The sequence below is a fragment of the Quercus lobata genome, chromosome 5 (assembly GCF_001633185.2).
Source record: "Quercus lobata isolate SW786 chromosome 5, ValleyOak3.0 Primary Assembly, whole genome shotgun sequence".
Taxonomy (NCBI): domain Eukaryota; kingdom Viridiplantae; phylum Streptophyta; class Magnoliopsida; order Fagales; family Fagaceae; genus Quercus; species Quercus lobata.
This window is the reverse complement of record NC_044908.1, coordinates 49,507,225-49,528,695: the sequence shown is the minus strand read 5'-3', so window position 1 is coordinate 49,528,695 and position 21,471 is coordinate 49,507,225. Positions and strand designations below refer to the sequence as shown.

The 21,471-nt window shown below is 36.8% G+C and overlaps 1 pseudogene across 1 annotated transcript; it reads left to right on the top strand.

Annotated features, from left to right (window-relative positions):
- Positions 1-3,545: 3,545 nt before the first annotated feature.
- Positions 3,546-8,584, top strand: LOC115989461 (annotated as a pseudogene). Its single transcript, XR_004091941.1, has 6 exons — positions 3,546-3,851; positions 4,320-4,486; positions 6,084-6,384; positions 7,230-7,533; positions 7,647-7,902; positions 8,505-8,584. The product of XR_004091941.1 is annotated as an uncharacterized LOC115989461 (transcript).
- The last annotated feature ends 12,887 nt before the right edge of the window (positions 8,585-21,471 follow it).

Genomic DNA, 21,471 nt, shown 5'->3' with positions numbered 1-21,471 from the left:
AGACTCTATAATCCCCGCAGATGAACTTACAGCAGAAACCTTCTACCGTTTCAAAACCTCTGAACTCTTCAATATATGAACGCCACCCTTTGATGCACGAATCCCAGTACATGACTAACCAATTGTGCAGATCCCAGTAAGCGACTTAATCACCAACTAGAAGAAGATATTGGCTGCAAAGTTCTTCTCTTCATCAATAATGAAGATCAAGAAGCACTTGGTTACAAAACCCTAAGGCGCAAAAGACGCAGTAGCTTCTTTTAGAGAGAATAAGGCATCGGTCACCTTTTGCATATGTTCTCCTTGTGTTCTCCTTGTATTCTCTTATGTGATGGCCTCTAAAATAAGCTTTATATATATCTAGAATTGTGAGAAAAGAAACCCTACACAAATACATAAGCTTGGACCAAAATTCAGATCTGGAAATCTGAATTCCCATAACCTCGATAAATACCTCGATTAATCGAGAATCTATCGAGCTTTATTCATTAAATCTCGATAGATAGCTATCTGTCGAGCAACTATCGAGCTATTTGTCCACAGGTGTAGAGCTATCTGTCCAGCTTTAATGAACAACTTTTTTTCACTTGTTTCTTGATCCAATCTTCATGGCTTTAATACTAAACTTGAAACATAGTTTCTTGAAGTATTAAACACATCCTAGATCTACCCAAATACAAGTAAAGTACTTTTTGTCAAAGGATTAGCTAACTACATAAATATTGACATATGTTCCTAACATGAATCTAACATGAATCACATATGTCCTAACAAAAAGTTCTGGAAATATTTCTTATCTTGGTTGTATTCAATGTTAATTGTGCACTAAAGTATGTTGATGTTGAAGGATTATTATGTTTTGCTAATGTTTTGTTCTAGATTGACTAGCTAATGCAATTGTTTGGTAGTATCCTATAATAGAAATGTGACACTTGGTTCCCTATTCTATGTACTATAAGCTCAACAAACAGACAACATGGGAGAGATTACTAAAAGTCCTCAATGACAAGCTCACTGAAAAGCAGTTCTCTTTAAAGGTAGAAGTTGATTATAAACATCATAATCGCGAATTCAATTGCTCTTTTAGCTGTTAGGACTTCTACTTCTTCCCTATCTCGAACTGCACCGCCTTATTGAACATAAAGCAATGAGTTGCTCATCTTGATTGTCTCAGATGACAACAATGACGCTTGAGGATTGATCATCGGTGAACACTATTCCATTGCATGTTGTACTAGAAGGAGAGGCTCAGCACATTGGCCACCCCGCTTATCACCTTGTTTAGTTGATGCCAAATGATCCATACTTGTATTGCAAAATACTCCAATTCACGCTTTAACTCATACAATTGACTAAAATATAAATTCAGTTTAATTTTAATATTGACCATATTATTTTCGAAATAATAATTCGAAATTAAATTCATGCCAATGAGGTCTAACTTGACTGGGTTTAGGATTTTTTAGAGTTTTTAGGTTACTTCACTATGAAGTTCTTAAAATCTTATTCATCAATTTTGCAATTAGTTGATAAGATGTGCCCAATATCATCAAAATTTTAAATAGATACCAAAATGATAGTAGTCAAAGGTTTTTTTTTCAAAAATCAATGGATTAGTGTGCAGGTAACTTATCAATAAATAAAAGCTTTTAAAAAAATAAAAGCAAAGTTCAATTTTGTAATCTTCTCATTTATCTATTGGGGAATAATGGGAAATTACACTTTCTCCTAAACTAACGTTTGTGTAACACTTTACACCTTACCATCTATTTGGCAATTAAGTTGGATAGAGAAAGTCATGTGAGTCACGCGCATGACTTGTTTTTCCGACGAACTTAACTACCAAATAGACGACAGGGTACAAAATGTCACACAAGCATTAGTTTAGAGGGGTGATCATGCATTCTTATAATTGAAGGGGGGTAATTGTAAACGGAAGTATAGACTATGAGGGTAAAGTGTTAATTATCTATGAAAAATGAGTTTATGGATCGAATGACAAACAATATTCTATTTGTAGGAAGACATGAGTGTTAATGAAATAGAGAACACTAAATACCACAACAAAATTTTCAAATTATTAATTCAAAAAAAAAAGTTAATTGGTGGTGTAATATTACTTAAAGTTACACAAAATTTAACTTAAACCTTTTTATATGTTTTCCATAGGTGGAACATTTTTGCAAAATAATAAAATAATTAATGCTAGAGGGTACTAATCATATCAATTACAAGCTTAAGGTACTAATCAATAGAAAAATAGCACAACACATAAAATGCATAAGCTTAGAACTTTTATTTACATATAAGAAGAAGGGAAATTTGAGAAAGGTGGTGAGGGAGAGAAGAAAGACTTGTGTGTACCATTATTTTCTCCCCATGACTTCATAATCTTTAAACATAGAAACTCTTTGTTTGACAACTCACATTTGTGACTTGCACTTATTTGTAATTTTTTAATAATGAGAAAGTTGTCAAATTACTTAAAAAATAATACATTATTATTCCGTTAGATATATAGGCAAGGAAACATATATATATATACACACACATTATTATTATTATTTTTTTGAGAATAACATAGGCAAGGAAACTAATGGACGTTAAACCATAGAATGAATACTTATTAAACTCAATTGGTCTTGAAAAACCATAGAGCGAAATAGGATGACTAACTTGATAAGCTCTATACTTTTTTTTTTTTTTTTTTTTAAAGTAATAATAAACAAGTTATGTATTCTATGTTAAATTTAACGACCAATAATATCAATTTTAGCTCTAGATTTCTTACAAAGAGCACATATCATAATATAATAGAATATTCAATTCAACGTAGGCATGTGAAAATGAAATTGATAATAATTAAAATATGATAATTTAGCTCAATGATATCAAAATGAATGGGTAGAGAATCTAAACTCTAAACTCCATACATAATGTAAAAGCTACTCAAATAGGAAATATATCAAATTAAATAAAAAACATGTATTTACAACCACAATTAGCTAAATACATTAAAAAAAAAAAAGTAATTACATCCACATTATCCCTACACTATCACTCTTTTTTGTCATGATGGACAAAGGGTGATCACTAAATTTCATCAATTTATTTATTTATTTTATGGGGAAAAAAAATCAACTTGATTTCACTCCAAACACTACTGATTTTTTAATATATATATTATCCGTTTGGATAGCGAGTCCAGTGTTTTTTATGAGTTCTCTGTATTGTTTACGGGATCTACAAACTTTTTTTTTTCAGACACATTTAAAAATTATTTTGTTACAGGGTTTTCAACAATAAGCAATATCTAAACAGACTCATATATTAATAAATTTAGCCTTTTTTTTTTTTTTTTTAGTGGTCTAGAAAATACTATCATCTATTCAGTTTCAAAATTTTAATAACAATGGGCCCAATTAAAACGAGCATAGGCCCATACCGTTGAGCGGGGATCCAAGTCCAATTCTCTCTTTTTGAATTTCAAAAAATATTACCGTTGAGTTTAGCAACGTTCAAAAACACAGAGAGAGAGAGGAATCGGCAAAAGGTGAGGAGTGCTGTCTCCGTTTGCTACATATCTCATCAAAAATAGACAAAACCTCAACCGGTGGAGACTCCGCTCCACTCCCACTCTCTACCCATTCGCAGCACAGGTTTCTCCCTCTCTAAAATTTGTTTCTATGCTTTGATCAAAATCAATTACTTTCTCTATTAATTTTGACCCAGTTGGGTGTCAAGAACAATGCTAAGATACTTGCCAGTCGGGTCTGTGTTGAGGAGGGAAAGTCCTTGGGGGTGGAGTTGATGGCTGAGGAGGAACGCTCTAACGGACTCAGCCGAGTCAAGTGAGTATTTTTCAAGCTATTGTGATTGCTTTTTTTGATCATGGGTTTTCTTAATTTTGACGAGAAAGTGTGTTGTTTAAGTTTTTGTGGGTGCTTGTCAGGCGTTTGGATTTTTTTTTTTGTGATCATGTGTTTTTTTTTTTTTTGGTTGATGAAATGGAGATGTTTTCTTGGTATGGTGGATTTCTGGTATTTCGATGAGCAAAGTGTTCTAATTTTGGTTTTATCTATTTGTTGGGTCTATAGTGGTTGCAGAGTTTCTCTCTATTATTTGTTTTGTTGTCTTTTGGATTGTTAGTTTTGATGGATTAATGAGTTTTAAATGACACTGTGACTTGGGAATTGAATTGCATAAAGAAAATTGAGTTATAGGGCATAACTGTATTATGGTTGTTCTCAATTTAAGGACTAGAATTTCTCAAGAAACACCGTAAAATTTGTTTCTTTACTTTGTTTCTTTGATCATAGGGTGATGGAGCAAAAGGGTTTTGCTTTCTGCCATGGTCATAGGTTCTTGCACAGGTAATTTTCATGCCAAGTCAATATCAGATGGCGCATCTGGTGTTGGGTCTTCTGCTACAAAAGCTTCTCGTATTTAAGATGCTGCTCGGCTGCAACAGAAGTTGATTGGTCAGGTATAAAGGATCATTAACCTATTCTTCAAAATTTATTGGATCTGTACCAACTGTGTAAGGTTGAATTTAATCAACCATTTTATTGGCTTTATTCCGTGCCAAATGTGCTTGTATTTCAGCATTTAGTAACCCTGTATTTAGGTGGGTTTGTTGTAAGGGTAGTGAGTGAGATAGAGTGAAATTTGCTTAAGAGTGTACAAAAAAACAGAGACTCGCAGCTTGGCCTCGCGGCTGCAAACCGCCAGACGCAGCACACGTGCCAAGCATGCCGGAAGGTGAACAATCATGCTAGCTGGAGCACTACAGGACAAAATAGGACAACTGGCCATACGGTTATCTCGCGACTGGATCTCGCGACTTAGTCAAGTCGCGAGGTCAAGCCGCGAGCCACCCCTGTTTTGTAAATACCCATTTTACCCACAAATGTAAGAGAGCTTCCAGAGAGAATTTTGAGAGAGAAACCCTAAAGAAAAACAAGATTGATTCACCCACAATCTATACATTAGAGTCTCTTCAAATTCCTCAACTCTCTTCTTCTCCATTGTCAAATCCTTGAGAGGCATTTCACCAAACCTTGTTCTCACCATATTCATCACTGTGAGAGAGCTGTTTGGATTTCTGGGAAGCAGTTAGGAAGGAACCAATCTTCATTGGTTGATGCTACGGTCTAGTAGCGGAATCCGAGAAGCTAGAAAAGAAAAATGTTCGGCGCAACCTCGTTGGAGCAAGAAACTTGAAGGGCTTAGGTGCACTGGGTAGATTAGGCTTGGAGGGTCTATTGCTGTCCATGTATCCCAACTATATTTTCTAGTGGATTGTTTACTGCTTGAAGGGCGGCGGAGAGGTTTTACGCCGAGGGCTTCGGTTTCCTCTTCAATAACACATCGCGTGTTGTTTTTGTGTTTGCATCTTCCTTCCCTTTTATCTTTGCCTTTTATTATCTGCTGTGGGTTGTGATTTTAATTTGGCTTAGATAGTTTATCCAATTCTATATTATAGCTTATGTTCATTTTCCACACACTAGTTGTTTGACATAATGCTTGAATTGGTTAAGTTGTAATTTGGGGGTCTAAACGTTCAAGGGTGTTTATACACATATTTGAACTTTCAAACTGTATGCAACAAGGTTTAATTCATATCCATGGCATGGTAAAATTGAGGACATTACAGTTGGGCATAATATGTGAGCAGGATAGCTACATGTCAATTGCTTTTTTCTTTATCACTGAGTGAGGAATCAGATTGTATGCAAAATTTGAATTTTAAATTTTCATGTTAACCTCTTCTAGATGTGGTTGCAGTGGTGCACACAAACTTTAAAGTTGTTACACTGGATTTTGTGTCACCTTAACTGCTAGAAATTCCTTATGATGTTCTTGTTGGTGTATAGGAAATAATATATATTTCTTGTTCCCTTCGATTTTAGCCCAGTGAATCATATTCTGTGATGCCTTTTTAGCCCAGTGAATCATATTCTGTGATGCCTTTGCTTCCAATTTTTTGTGGCCTTGTTTGTGCAACACTGTTTTGTTGTCCAATTCAAAGACCGGTAGGCATCTTATTGAGGCTCTCTCTCTAATATATATTTGTGCTGCAGGACATTTCAGATGACAAATTTTCCTTTACTTCAGAGCTTACGAGGGCTTCAAGGAGTAGGATGCCTGAAGAAAATATTTCCACAAACCAAGTTGATAAATACGAGCCTATTCGCAAAAGCAAACAGATCTCTAAGAGACGTATGTTAGATGAAGATGATGATGACGAGATCAAATACCTCGAAAAGCTCAAAACACCCAAGGCTACTGTTGATTATGGTGTGGAGTATGAAGATGATGAGGAAGGAGGGAGCAGGAAACAATGGAAGATATCAAGGGTGTTGAAGAGTAGCGTTGATGGAAGTAGGGCCGGCTCAAGGCCTAGGCAAGTTAGGCCTAGGCCTAAGGCCCCACTAAAAAACAAAATTTTTCATGAGAAAAAAGACCCCATTTTTTATAGTTAAATGCCCAAATTTTTATAAAATTATATATATTTTTTAAAGGTTGTACTTTTTTTTTTAGTGTTGTACAAATTTTATTATTAGTTTACAAATTATCATGTTATTAATCACAAAAAAATGTGATATAAACATTCATTAGTTAAATTGATGAAGTTCATCAATGAGAAACAATATCATATTATATTTTGAAAATTTTATAGTACTTTTAATTAGCGTATTTTTCTTTTTCATTTCTATTAAGACTCTCAAAGTTCGAGACAACCTTAACTCAATTGAAACCCTAAAATATTTCAAAAAGATGTTGCAAATGTGTTAAATCATCAATTATAGATCAATCTCCCCCAATAGTTTGAGACTTTGATTTTTGTAAACTAATATCCTACAAAACCATACACCAAATAATATATATATCTCTCTCTCTCTTAAAATCAAAATATAAAATTAAAAATTAGATTACAACTTTATTTAATTATGCATAGTCTTATATCCAAAATAAAGTATCTTTTTTAATCGCAATATATTTTTATTTCTATTTATTAATATTTATAATTCAACTATGATATTCAATTCTCTATATGAAATTAACATTAGTCTAGTTGGTATTATTTATGTATTTAATGTATCAAATTAACCTTAATTTAATTAGTATTAAATAATTTTGTTTAATTAATATTTACATATTAAAGGTCCCACATAAATTTTTCGTCTTAGGCCCCAAATTATGTTGGGCCGCCCTTGGATGGAAGATATGATGTTAATGTGAAAGATCACCTCTTGTCAAGGTCAGGTAAGGATGGTAAAAAGTCTCTATCAGGGAGAGTATTTGAAGATATTGATTATGTGGAAGATGAAGATCCAATCTCAGATGGTGAGATCAATACTAATAAGAAGAAACCAAAAAAGGAGTCTCTTGATTTATTGGGAGATAATAAGAAGGAAATGACAGTCACTACACGTCAGCAGGCCCTTCAAACTGGCAAAGATGTCTCTTCCAGCTTCGTTGCAAGTCTAATTGAGTTCCCAAGTGGCTTGCCTCCTGCTCCACCTATGAGTGAGTGACTTTCACTGCTCACTGCTATGCTTATCTGTTCTTGTTATTGTTATAACTGGATAATTGTTGAAATTAATATACCTTTTTATATTAATGATTATTTTTGGTGATAGAGCAAAAAGAGAAAATTTCTGAAGTGGAGCAGCAGTTGAAGAGAGTTGAGGCTCTTCAGAGGCGTTAAATACCGAAAAAGATCATGCAATGGAGCATAACTCTTACTCAGCACTTATATAATTTTATGCAGGAGAAAGCTGCCAATTATATGGTACTTGCGTCAGACTCTGTTAGATGGGTCATGGGTCCCTCAAGAACAGTTGTTATATTTCCCAATGAAATGGGCTTGCCAACTATATTTTCCAATCCCTGCAGGTAAAGAAATACTTCAAGTGAATTCTAGCACCACCACCCCCCCCCCCCCCAAAAAAAAAAAAAAAGAAAAACATAAAAGAAAATTAGTGATTATGTTTTATTCTAAACCTTTGTGAAACACTGAGATTTGGTCCTTATGATTTGTATTGAATTTCTTTGATTCTATCCAGTTTCTCAGTAAATAATGATTCATTCCTAAGTGATTGTTTAGTAGGGGCATGTTTTTGTTAAGTTATATACCGTCATTACATAATGTGCTTAGTAGTAGGTAAAAGTTTCTCCTCATTAGGCTCCTGAATATGACATGTAACAATAGTGGTTGCTGGAGATTTGATTTTCCTTAAAGTAGCTTCAGATCTGAGCATATTATTACTGTAACAAACATATTTACTTATCCGAAAATCTTAGTACTATGCTTAGTTTTAAATTTTAGTACTGGAATAATTTCTTCTGTTTTGAAACTTTAGAAAGTAATTAAGAAATTTTATGATAGTGAGAATTTAAATCTAATATAAGCAGTTGCTTTCAATTTTGAATAATGAACAGAGTGAGAATGACTCTATTTGTAGAAGGAATGGTAGCCTTATGAATTGTTTTAACAGGAAGGTCAAATGCAAATAATCCTGCCTCTATGAATGTTCTCATTACTTCCTGGGAAAGAACCATTATGCTGCTGCGGGTGCTGGGGCTGCCACTTCCATCAAAACAAATCCATTTTGGGTTGTTAAGACCAGACTCCATGTAAGTTAGGTGTGCCTTTTATCAATTCCAAAAATTTTTTTTCTTCATATTATTAAAAAAAAAAAAAAAACACGGAAGCCTTAACTTAGCTTAAAATTGCAACTGTAGAAGTATTTTGTTAACAAGAAAAATTAAAACTAAATTATAGTATTCTTGACTTGGTTTGGATGTTTACACTATAGTGTTTGTTGTTTTTGTGGAGAGTTGCCACCGGTTGGGAGTGCTGCCTCCGTTTGCTTCAGAGGTATTCTTCTTTCTCATCAATCCCTTTGCTGCTTCCATTTCTCTCTCTCTCTCTTTCTCTCTCTCTCTTATTATTCTCTGTGTCTGTGACTCTATTCTTATATATTCCTTTGTCAAAATTCAAAAGATCAATTTGTTTGTTTGATCCATAGGGTGATGGGGCAAAAGGGTTTTGCCTTTTGCCATAGTCATGGGTTCTTGCACAGGTAATTCCCTCTTAATTCAGAATTTGGACTTTGATTTTCATGAATGAAAGTTTCTATGATATTTTGAGCAACTGTTAGATTAATAATTGGCATCATAGATTTTTATTTTGAAAAATTGAAACAATTGCATGTTAATAGATTATTTTCCCCAAGCTATATATTCAAATGTTAAAATTGGATTGTATCAAATCAATTTTCTATAAACAAAATTCTCAGGAATAAACCAAACTCAGTAAATAATATAATCCTTACATGATGATTCTGCTAAACAATACTATAATCCTTGCACAAAAATATGCATTTTTTTTTTTCTTACCTTATAAATTAGTTAAAGTGCATGTGTTTGATAAGTACTGATTCCTTATCTTAGAGGCAGGAATTATGTTTCACGTGTTTGATACTTGTACAATCACAAAATGCATGACAAAAATGGTAATTCCTAGTCAATAAAAATGGATTTAGTGTATATTTCCAGTTTTGAAACAATAACACCTCACGATGGTATGTAAGACTGATTGCAGTAATCTTACCTTCTTTATGAGGATGATGTGAAAGAGGAATAGTTGAGCTAATGGAAGGGTGGCAATCATAACAGCAAATTCAGAAAGGAATAAATAAGTGACATGAGGAATGGTTCAAGAATTCGATGATTGATCCAAAGACCATTGTGCAAACATTCAAGGAAGCCATATAGCTCTCAAGCAACTCACTGAGTGAGCAATGACCTCTAGGAAACAAATAATTTTCACTGCTATAGAGTTTTTACTACATAGGGAGTTCTACATTTTTTGTGTAAGGATAATTAATTAATCACAATATGATTGGCAATAAAGAGTGTTAGCTTTACAATAGTGAGGATCAAGGATGCTTGCACAAGGATAGGAGTGAGGCTACAGAGAGTTCTAGATGAACTAGTGTGAAAATTAAAACTGTGGGGGCTGGTTTAGGTCCATTAGGAATTTGAGAAGATAGTATATTGATATTCATGTAAGACTATAAATAGAGACAATGCAAAGTATGGACGATTATAAATAGAGACAAGGCAAAGTATGGAAGCTCATGCTTACCAAGAGGAGAGAAATGACTATGAGGGTGAAAATTTGCCAGTAGGAATTAGAATAATTATCAAAGAACAAGGAAAATAAATTTTCACAATTCAAAACACACATTTATCACAAACTTGATAGTTGCACTTGAATGCCTACAAAAGAATAAGAATCTGAATTCTATAAACTTCAGAGACTATAGAATGAAAAGTCATACGCAAAAACCTTAGAAGCGATAATCAGATGAATGCAAGCCAGCTTGCTGACAGGTCTAGTGTGGAATCATCAATCAACATGTCCCTTTGTAAAGGAGGTTTAGAAAGTGGCATGCCTGACTTGAACATGAAAACTTCTCTCAAATCTATAATTATTATCACAAAAACTTTGAGAAGAAAAAAAACAGAGAAAAGAAAGGAAAATAGAGAGAGAAAAAGCTGAAAAATTCTTCAAGTATGGAGGCTACAACCTATATTTATACATACAGAGTGAGAGAGAGAGCACGAGGGAGATTGAAAACTGCCTCACACGTGCTCTAATAGATTCACACACGTGCACTACCAGAACTAACCAACTAACAATTTAATAATATTACACACACACTGAAACAGTATCATTTCCTTTAATGAGGAAACAGCTACAACATACACAAAGCGACATCGTTCCTTTTAATGAGAAATGGTGACGTTTTGTTTTAACTTTCCTTTATGTTTTCCCAACCTTATACACGACACCGTTTTGATAGGAGTAGCTGTTGGAGCTTCTTCTTCTTCCTCACGACTTGAATGTGCTGGACCTCCAGTATTGCCATGGCTTTCATCCCCCCTCAAACGAATGGGGAATTTCCACATGAATTTGGAGGTAAGCCAATTGAACCAAGGAGAAGGAAGGCCTTTAGTAAACAGATCAACTAATTGATCATGGGTGGAGATGAACTTAAGCATCACATCATGCCTAAGGACCTTCTCACGAACAAAATGATAGTCAACCTCAATGTGTTTGGTACAAGCATGAAATACAGGATTAGTGGCAATGGCTAGAGCAAGAACATTATCACACCAGAGAAGAGGAGGACGAGGAAGGAAAAGACCAAAATCTTGAAGAAGCATTCTAATCCAATACAACTCAGCAGTAGTGGAAGCCAAGGCACGGTATTCTGCCTCAATTGATGAACGAGAAACAGTGCCTTGTTTCTTGGTAGACCAGGAGATAGGAGAATTGCCAAAGAAAAGCACCATACCAATGAGGGATCTCCCATTTATAGGGTCCCCAACCTAATCAGAATCACTATAAGCAGATAAGGAAATAGGACCAGGAGTGAAGGCAATTCCAAAATGCAATGTGCCTTGAAGGTATCTAAGAATACGTTTGGCTGCCTGAAGATGATTCTGAGTAAGAGCACTCATATGTTGACATGCTTGTTGAACAGCAAATAAGAGATCTGGCCTTAATGTAAGATACTATAAGGCACCAACCAAGCTCCTATACTATAAGGCACCAACCAAGCTCCTATAGGATGTAAAGTAAGATAATAATGAACTATCATTAGGTAGAAGATGAGAGTTAGGTGAGGAAGGAGTTTTACATGGTTTACAGTCAGTCATACCAAACTTCTTAAGGAGATCAGAGGCATATTTGGTCTGATGAACAAACAACCTAGAAGAAGTGTAATCAATTTGCAAGTCAAGGAAGTAATGAAGTAATCCAAGATCTTTGAGATCAAAGTCCACCTCCAACAGCTTGATAACAGAAGAGACAAAACTAGATTTGTTGCCCGTGATAATTATATCATCCACATATAGCAATAGAAAGACAATTGAAGAACCATGCCTCAAAAAGAAGAGATTACCATCTACAGCAGAAGCACAAAAGCCAATGTGCAGCAATTGAGAAGTAAATCTCTCAAACCAAGCTCTAAGGGCTTGTTTTAGACCATGAAGAGCCTTGTGAAGAAGGCAGACATGCTTAGGGAAGGCAGGATCAACATAACCTTGAGGCTGAGCCATATAAACCTCTTCTTTAAGAACCCCATGCAAGAATACATTACTGACATCTAACTGCCTCAATTCCCAGCCAAACTGCACAGCCAAAGCTAGAAGAATCCTAACAGTAGCAGGCTTTACCACAAGACTAAAAGTCTCATCATAATCCATGCCATATTGTTGAAGATACCCCCTTACAACCAACCTGGCTTTATATCTTGCTATAAAGCCATCACTGTGCCTTTTCAACTTATAAACCCATTTACAAGTGACCACATTTTTATGGGGAGGAAGAGGAACTAAAGACCATGTATTTTGCTTCTTTAAAGACTGAAACTTAGCATCTATAGCAGCTACCCATTGAGGGTGTTTAGAGGCAATAGTGAAAGAGAAGGGGGTTTTGTGATGGTGTAATTAGCTTGAAGATGAAGAATTAACAGGAGCAGTAATAGGTAAGGAAGTAGGAACAAATGAGGGAACATCTAAAGGTGGAGGAACAACAGGAATAAGAATTGATGGAGAAAGAAAAGAAGGAAGAAGAGAAGATGTGAGATCAGGAGGTGTGGAGACAGTAGCAGACTCAGTAGGTGAAGTATGAACAGACTCATCAACAATTTGTGTAGGTTGAGAAAACCAATTAGAGAGAGATGAGGAGAAAGGAAGATGAGGATTAGTTAAGCTAGAATCATGAGCAAAAGGGAAGAGAGACTCATTAAACAAAACATGACAGGTAATGTAGATTCTGTTAGAAGTTGGATCAAGGCATATATAACCTTTAGAAAGTGGAGGATAGCTTAGAAATACACAAGGTTTAGATTTGGGCTGCAACTTATTTTGGTTAAAAGGCCTAAGGTATGGATAGCAGGCAGGCACAACCAAAAGCTCTAAGAGCATGAAGAGATGGTGGTTTTGAATAAACTTTCTCCCAAGGTGAGTGAAAACCTAAGACTGAAGAAGGCATTCTATTGATAAGGTAAGTTGCAGCAGAGAAAGCATAGGACCAATAATTGAGAGGAAGATGGGATTGGTATACCAGTCCCGTGCTTTCTCTCTGAATCAACATTTTGCTTAGGAGTATGAGGGCAGGAAGATTGGTGGAGAATGCCAGGAGTTGAACAAAAAGACTTAAACTCATTGTTAATGTACTCAGAGCCATTATCAGTCCTAAGAATCTTAAGTTTAGAACTGAATTGAGTTTCAACCATGGATTTAAAGTGTTTAAAAACAAAAAGGACCTCATTTTTATGTTTGAGAAGAAATAACCAAGTAAAACGTGAGTAATCATCAACAAAAATCACATAGTAATAGAAACCAAGTAAGGAAGTGAGTGGAGAAGGACCCCAAACATCACCATGCACAAGTTCAAGAAGTGAAGTGGAAATAAGAGGTGTTTTGTTCAAATGAAACCTGTGCATTTTAGCACTTATACAGTATTCACAAGATGAACAAACTTCATCAATCTGAGACAAAGAAATAGAAGGAAATATAGGTTTTAAAGCAGAAAGTAAAATCTTAGAGCTTGGATGCCCAAGTCTGTGATGCCATAGTAGAATGTGATGTGGTTTGACAGTGACAAATGCAGGATTTTGAACAGAATTGAAGCAGGAAGCTGAAGACAGATTATGATTAGATGGAATGGGGTAAACTTCATCTTTACTCAACCCTGCGTAGAGGATCTTCCCCATGGGTAAATCGTGAATTAAGAACTAATGTGCATCAAAATAACAAAAAGCATTATTTTGAAGGCAAAGTTTATGAATAGATAGAAGATTTGAGGCAAGGTCAGGCACTCTTAAAATGTTATCAAGCCTAAAGTTATGAGTTAAGGTTCGAAGCTCACCATTACCAATGTGAGTGACTGGCAGTTCTTGATCATTGCCAACTGTGACAGTCTCTGATCCTTGAACTGGTTGCTACATAAGAGAGAGTTGTGATAGGTTCTGAGTCACATGGTCTGAGCAACCTATGTCAGTGAGCTAAGCATTGGAAGCTTGAACTTGAGCAGCATTAGCCACCATAGAAGCAAGCTTTGCAGGTGGATACCCCTTTGATATGTGAAATTCATTCTATGGTAACAATCATGAGCTGAGTGACCACTCTTGCCACAGATCTGACAAATAGGCTTGCTTGATTGACCCGGATTCTGGTTAGATGATTGCTGAGCTTGATTGAAAGTCTGAAACTGATTAGGATTGAAATAACTTCCACCACCATAGTGAGAACCTCTAGAATTATGATTATTACCTCGACCTCTTCCTCTTTGATTATTATTCCTACCTCCTCTTCCTTGTTGAAAACCTTGAGAATGAAACTTTGTAGCCATAGCCATAGAAGCTGAATCAACTGTATTGGATCTCTTTTTAATTACTCTCTCTTCATAATTGAGCAAAGCATTCAACTCCTCAACTGATAATACATCACTTCTAGTCCTAATTGCTGAACTAAAAGAATCATATTCAAAGGGAAGACCATCAAGAATGATGTGAAGAAGCTCTTCATCATCCATAAACACAGAAACAGTAGCCAATCTATCTTTGGCTTGCTTAATTTTCTGAAAATATCCATCAATGGAATCAACACCTTTCTTAATTGCATACAACTCATTTCGCAGGCTCATCACATGAGACCTTGAGACAGATGCAAATCTTTTCTCTAACACTCTCCAAACTCCTATAGCAGATTTCTGCCCAATTGTAAGAGCAAGAATTGCAGGAGAAATAAGAGTAGAATTCAAGAAGGTGAACATTGCTTGTTCACGATTCTTCTAAGCTATAAAAGCTGGATTAATCTCAACAGTGAAATTACCAGATGAATCTTTAAGAAATCTATCTGAAGTAGTGATTGAATCATCAAGAACATCAATCATTGAATAGGTATCAATAATTACCTCGATTTGATGTTTCCACACAATGTAGTTTCCATAATTGAGCTTCACAGTCATCATGGATGACATGTTTGATAACAGCAACTGAAGTATTCACTGGTAAGCTCACAGTAGCCATAGCCGACAGAGTAGTTGAAGTAGATGTTGAAGAAGACGAGCTAGAAGGAGCAGAAGCCATTGAAATGGATCAATGCTTTGATACCATGAAAACTTCTCTCAAATCTATAATTTCTATGACAGAAACTTTGAGAAGAAAAAAAATAGAGAAGAAAGGAAAACACAGAGAGAGAAAAAGCTGAAAAATTCTTCAAGTATTATCTCATTGAATACATTTCACAATACTATTACAATGGAGGCTACAACCTATATTTATACATACAGAGAGAGAGAGAGAGAGAGAGAGAGAGAGAGAGGGAGATTGATAACTGCCTCACACATGCTCTAATAGATTCACACACGTGAACTACCAGAACTAACCAACTGATAGTTTAATAAAATTACACACACATTGAAACGGTATCGTTTCCTTTAATGAGGAAACAGCTACAACATACACAAAACGACACCGTTCCTTTTAATGAGAAATGGTGACGTTTTGTTTTAACTTTCCTTTATGTTTTCCCAGCCTTATACACGACACCGTTTTGATAGGAGTAGTCGTTGGAGCTTCTTCTTCTTCTTCTTCCTCATGACTTGAATGTGCTGGACCTCCAATATTGCCATGGCTTTCAGAACATGCTACATCATTGAATGCAAGCTAGCTTGTTGACAGGTCTAGTGTGGAATGATCACTCAACATGTCACTTTCTAAAGGAGATTTAGAAAGTGGCATGCTTGACTTGAACATGCTACGCCATTGAAACAATAATTGTCAAGAATGGTTTTCTCGCCTCAAGTTCACAGAAACTGCTAAACATGCCTTCTTCACTCATTTATTGTTCAGAAGATTCCTCACTTGAATTGCTACAGTTGTAGATCAAGGCACAAAAAGAAGAAGCCAATAGGAAACAAGATGAATACTTGGATGATGCATTCTTCTTCTCAATTTTAGTAGAATGGTCTTTTGAAGTTGCATCTTTAGCTGAACAACTAAACATGAAAGATGCTATTTTCTCTAATAATATAAAATAGGCAAAATCTTGTTACAAGTATAGTTTATAAGCGATACTAGTGGGCTTATAAACTAGTTACTAATTAAAAATTTCCTTGTCTCACAAGGTTTATTGCACATAATCTACACAAGCAATACTAGTGGGTTTGAACTTTGAACATTAACTAGGGGGATATTGGTTGGCTGGCAAAGCTGTTGATATCATTAAAACTTATCAAGTGAGAACTTGTGCTAATTTAATTTTGGATGCTGATAAGGAATATATTGAGTGAGAATTTTTTCTAACTCCTTTTGCTCTTCGGGTTAGGAATCCCTTTCGGGATGATTACGACGTGACGTTAGCCTCTCTCTCTCTCCCCACCATATTTGCCATCAAGCAGTAAAGCAGCACCCGTCAGGTTACCTTATACTGATGGTGGGTTACACTTAGTCCCACACCATTTGCGTGTTCTCTGCTCATGCATCCCTATATAGAAAGAACTTGCACTTTACTTCCAAAGATCCTTCTACATATTCATGTCCTCCCAGTATAGGAAGTAAAGCCCTAAGATCTCGGAACATTAACTCCATATCTTCCCTACAAGGAAAGATCCTATGTTCATGGGATCTTGATTAGTCCTACACCACTATATAAGCCCCAAGTCTCCTCTTCTCCAAGGTATATGCAATCTTCTCTTTTATTATTGACTTAACCTTCACAGGTGCTCTCTATAGGTTCTTTAGGTACCTCATTCGACAAGGTATGTGCAATCTCTTTTTAGTTCTTCAAGTACCTTATTCAACACGCGAGTGGACTGTGGACAATCAACTCATTGGCGATTTTGTGCATCATCAATTGGCGCTTCTAAGACAAAGAGTTGTGTGGTCTAGACACGGTCAATGACTACCATGAGCTTGGAAACCGGAAACCTCTCCAATGCCTTGGAAAGGCAAGTGCAAACCCTTGTCTTGGCCGTCGAGTGGCTCACTCAGTGAAATCAGGAGCTCGAACAGTAGATGAACCTAGTGAATAAGTGTCGTGCCCAAACCAACAACCTGCACAATGAACAGCACAATGACGAACACAACAATAACCACCTCTCGAGGGGTGACCAACACGAAGCGGAAGATCAAGAAGAAAGTAATGTTGCCAACAGGCATAGCCGACGGGACTAATCATCAGTAAGAGTTGGAAATGTGCATGGTGCAGGATATACAGATGATGAAGGACAAGATGGACACGATGATGAATGTATGAGAGGGTGAGTGTCCACCAACTTGGTTGAACTAGTCCACCACTCTAACTCCCTTTCCACAGTGCATGTCACATCTTGTCCCCTTCTACCTAAGTTTTGGATGTCTCAAGCTGAGACATACGAAGGGTTGAAAGATCCACTTGATCACCTAGAGTCATTCAAAACTTTCATGCACCTATAGGGTGTGCTCGACAAGATAATGTGCAAAGGGTTCCCAACCACGCTCAAAGGGCTGGCAAAGGTATGGTTTGGCAAAATTACTCCAAACTCTATCTCAACTTTCAAAGAGTTGAGCGGGCACTTCGTCACGCCATTAGTTGACAAAGATACAAGAGGTCCTCGGCGAGCCTCCTAAACATCAAGCAATGAGATGATGAGAGCTTGAGATCGTATGTGGCTCGATTCAATAGGGAAACCCTCTTAATTAACGAAGTAGAAAACAAGGTGCTGGTGACCCTTGTTTAGATGGAGGAAGGAAGTTAGCCCAAACAAGCAGCAAAAGGGAAGACAAGAGGTTCAGACCTCCTTCCGAAAGGACAACCAACTTCACCCTCATTGAACACACTACTTAAGCAAGTCCTCATGCAAGTAAGGGACGACCTAGCACTTAGGTGCCTAAACAAGCTAAAAATTATTGTCACTTCCACTGGGACAAAGGGCATGACACCTCCAAATGCTATGACTTAAAGCAACAGATTGAAGCTCTTATCAAGCAAGAGAAACTATGATGGTTTGTCAAGTGAGAGAGAGCCTAAGGGTCCGAAGCCCAACAGAAGGGCAGAAGAGCATCCAAGTGCATCGTTTGGAGAAATAAGGGTGATTGTAGGAGGTACCACTATGGCTAGATCTTCGAGAAATGCAAAGAAGACCTGCCTTCGCATGGTGCAGAGTGTGCTGATGGTTTCCTTCCAAAGCTGTCAATGATGGATGACCTACCCATTACCTTTACTGAAGAAGACACCCGACAATTCCATCATTTGCATAATGATGCCTTAGTCATAATGATGCCTTAGTCACTACATTACCTGAAGGGTGTTGGTGGATAATGGGATCTCAACCGACATATTCTACTATCCAACCTTTCAATAGATGAGAATTAATAAAGAGCGGCTCCTATTGTTGGACACACCCTTCGTGGGATTTGGTGGAACCAAGGTGTTCCCCTTAGGGTCCGTTACCTTACCAGTCACCATTGGCACCTACTTATAGCAACTCACAAGTTGTCAATTATTCTTCGACTTATAACGCCATCATTGGGCGACTAACTCTTAATAAGTGGAGAGCAGCAACCTCCACTTACCACCTACTTGTCAAATTCCCTATAGAATATGGAATAGGGGAAGCACGTGAGGATCAAATGGCAGCCTGCAAATGTTATATAGCCATGTTGGAGATTGATGATCATCTCCAGACTTTGAAAATTAAAGAGTGACGAGTGACAGTGGAGTTGGCGCTGGAAGACATTTCTCTAGACGACAATCACCCAGACAGAATAACTCACATCAGCACCCAAGCGCTCCCTTCAGTTCGTCGGGAGCTCATGCTCTTTTTGAAGAGCAACTTGGATGTCTTCACTTGGAGCCATGAAGATATGTCGGGAATTAATCCAAGTACCATGGTCCACCAGTTCAATATCACTCTATCCTTTCCCCTGTTAGACAGAATAAAAAAGTCTTCGTCCATAAGAGGGACAAACTCATAGCGAAAGAGGTTCATAATCTGCTAGAAGTGGGATTCATCAGGGAGGTCTACTAACATGATTGGTTGAACAACGTAGCAATGGTTAAAAAGGCAAACTTCAAGTGAAGAATGTGTGTGGATTTCATCAACTTGAATAGAGCATGCTCGAAGGACAACCACCCTATCCCATGGATCGATCTCCTGGTAGATTCGACGGCCGGACACCAGTTGTTAAGCTTTTGCTTGCTCCAGCTATAATAAGATCAAATTAGATGAATCCGATCAAGAAAATACTTCATTCATCATGAGCCAAGGACTTTTTTGCTACAAAGTCATGCCCTTCGAGTTGAAGAATGTAGGGGCAACCTACCAAATTCTTGTGAATAAGATGTTTATCCAGCAGATTGGATGGAACGTTGAGGCAGATTGGTCTCCTAGCAGGGTATCGAGGCCAACCCCGAAAAGATCCAAGCCATACTAGAGATGACGCCTCCCAAGAATGTCAAAGAGGTACAAAGCCTGAACGAAAGAATGCCTACTATTTTAAGACAAGTGCTTACCATTTTAAGACATTAAAGAAGGCCTTCGAATGGACTGATGAATGCCAAAATGCTTTTGAGGAGCTGAAGGCATACCTTGCATCTTGACCACTACTTAGCCCATCCAAACCCGACGAAGAGCTCTCTTTCTACTTGGCTGTGTCTCCCACAACCATCAACTTAACTCTAATCTGAGAGGAGGAACGTGTATAGATATCGATACTACACCAGTTGGGCATAAAGGGGGCGGAAGAAAGGTACCCCTCCTATCAAAAAATTGGCATTTGCTTTGGTCACGACTGCCTGCAAGTTAAGGCCATACTTTCAAGCTCACACAATAATGGTCCAGTTGGACAAGCTTTTAAGGAAGATAATGAACCATCCGGAAGTAGCCAGATGACTAGTATTATGGGCGATAGAATTAAGTGAGTTTGACGCATAGTACCACCTAAGAACAACCATCAAAGCCCAAGCCTTGGTTGACTTTGTCATCGAGTTCACAACAAAAGAAGATGAAAGTTGGGGGCAACCCCATGGATGGTAAGAATGAACAGTTCATCCAATCGACACGCTAGAGGAATTGGAGTTGTATTACAAACCTCGGAAGTGGATGTCATAGAGTGTGTGGTCCACCTCCAGTTCTCAACAACAAAAAATGAGGCTAAATATGAGGCCTTATTGATGAGCATTGACCTAGCTAAGGCTCATTAGGTGTCACGTAAGTCAAAATTTGGAGGTCAAGTTCATACAAGTCCTGAGGGATGAGAACGCAAACAACGACGCTTAGCCAAAGCGGTGTCCTTAGAGAACATGATACTCGACGACCAGTTATTTTCATTTATATAGTGTTCTCCTGCTATTAACGAGGTAGACATACATGTGATTCCAATAGGAATCGACTGGATGACTCTAATTGTCTCGTACCTCAAAGACATGACGCTTTTAGAAGACCACAATGCCTCCTGAAGGCTGAAGGTGCAAGCATCGCGCTTCGTGTTAATAGGAAATGTTCTTTACAAGAGAGGTTTCTCCCTTTCGTATTTAAGGTAACATAATCTAATCTAACATCTAATCCAATATATGAAATATGAATAGATAAATAAATAATTTTAAACACAAAATTAAATTTGTTTTCTTAATAATTTCAAAGAACACATATATAAGTGAGATAAGGAATATGAGCAATACAAAATATTCGTAAATGCTTAAAACAATTATTCAAGCATCTAAAAATATCATATAATAAAGATATAACAATTTGTTGATGTAGGGACAAAGTTTGGAGCCTAAGCCTGAACTGTATGGAATCCTGGTCCAAAAAGTCCAATACAATAAATTTTGTAGAGTATGGATCAAAGAACTAGGTTTAGATGAGTTGAGCAACGGCTTGCATGGGGTTAAGAAGCTGTTGCTTAACTCATCTAAACCTAATTCTTTGACCCATACTCTACAAAATTTATTGTATTGGGCTTTTTGGACCAGGATTCCATACAGTTCGAGCTTAGGCTCCAAACTTTGTCCCTACAGTTGCTAATTTGTTAAACAAAATATTTACAAATAGTGAAAGAAAACTGCACAAAGACTCTCTTCTTCAACTGCATTAACTGTTCTTTATCATATTGTCCAGACGAACCAGCTGCATGTGGCTCTAATAAAACTAAAAAGTAGTTGCGAACACATTACATTCCAAGTTATTTGGTTGTTTGATATATGGGAAGATCATTTTGACAGCTAAATTTCTAGCTGGTTAGAGAAGCTCAGTAGAATGAACTTAAATTGATGTTGGATTAACATTGGCAAACCAGTGTAGTTTTAGGAATTGTGCAATATGGAAGATAGCTTAGAATACTGATATAGACTACATGTTTCATGCATTGAGTCATGCTACTACTTATCAATTAGCCA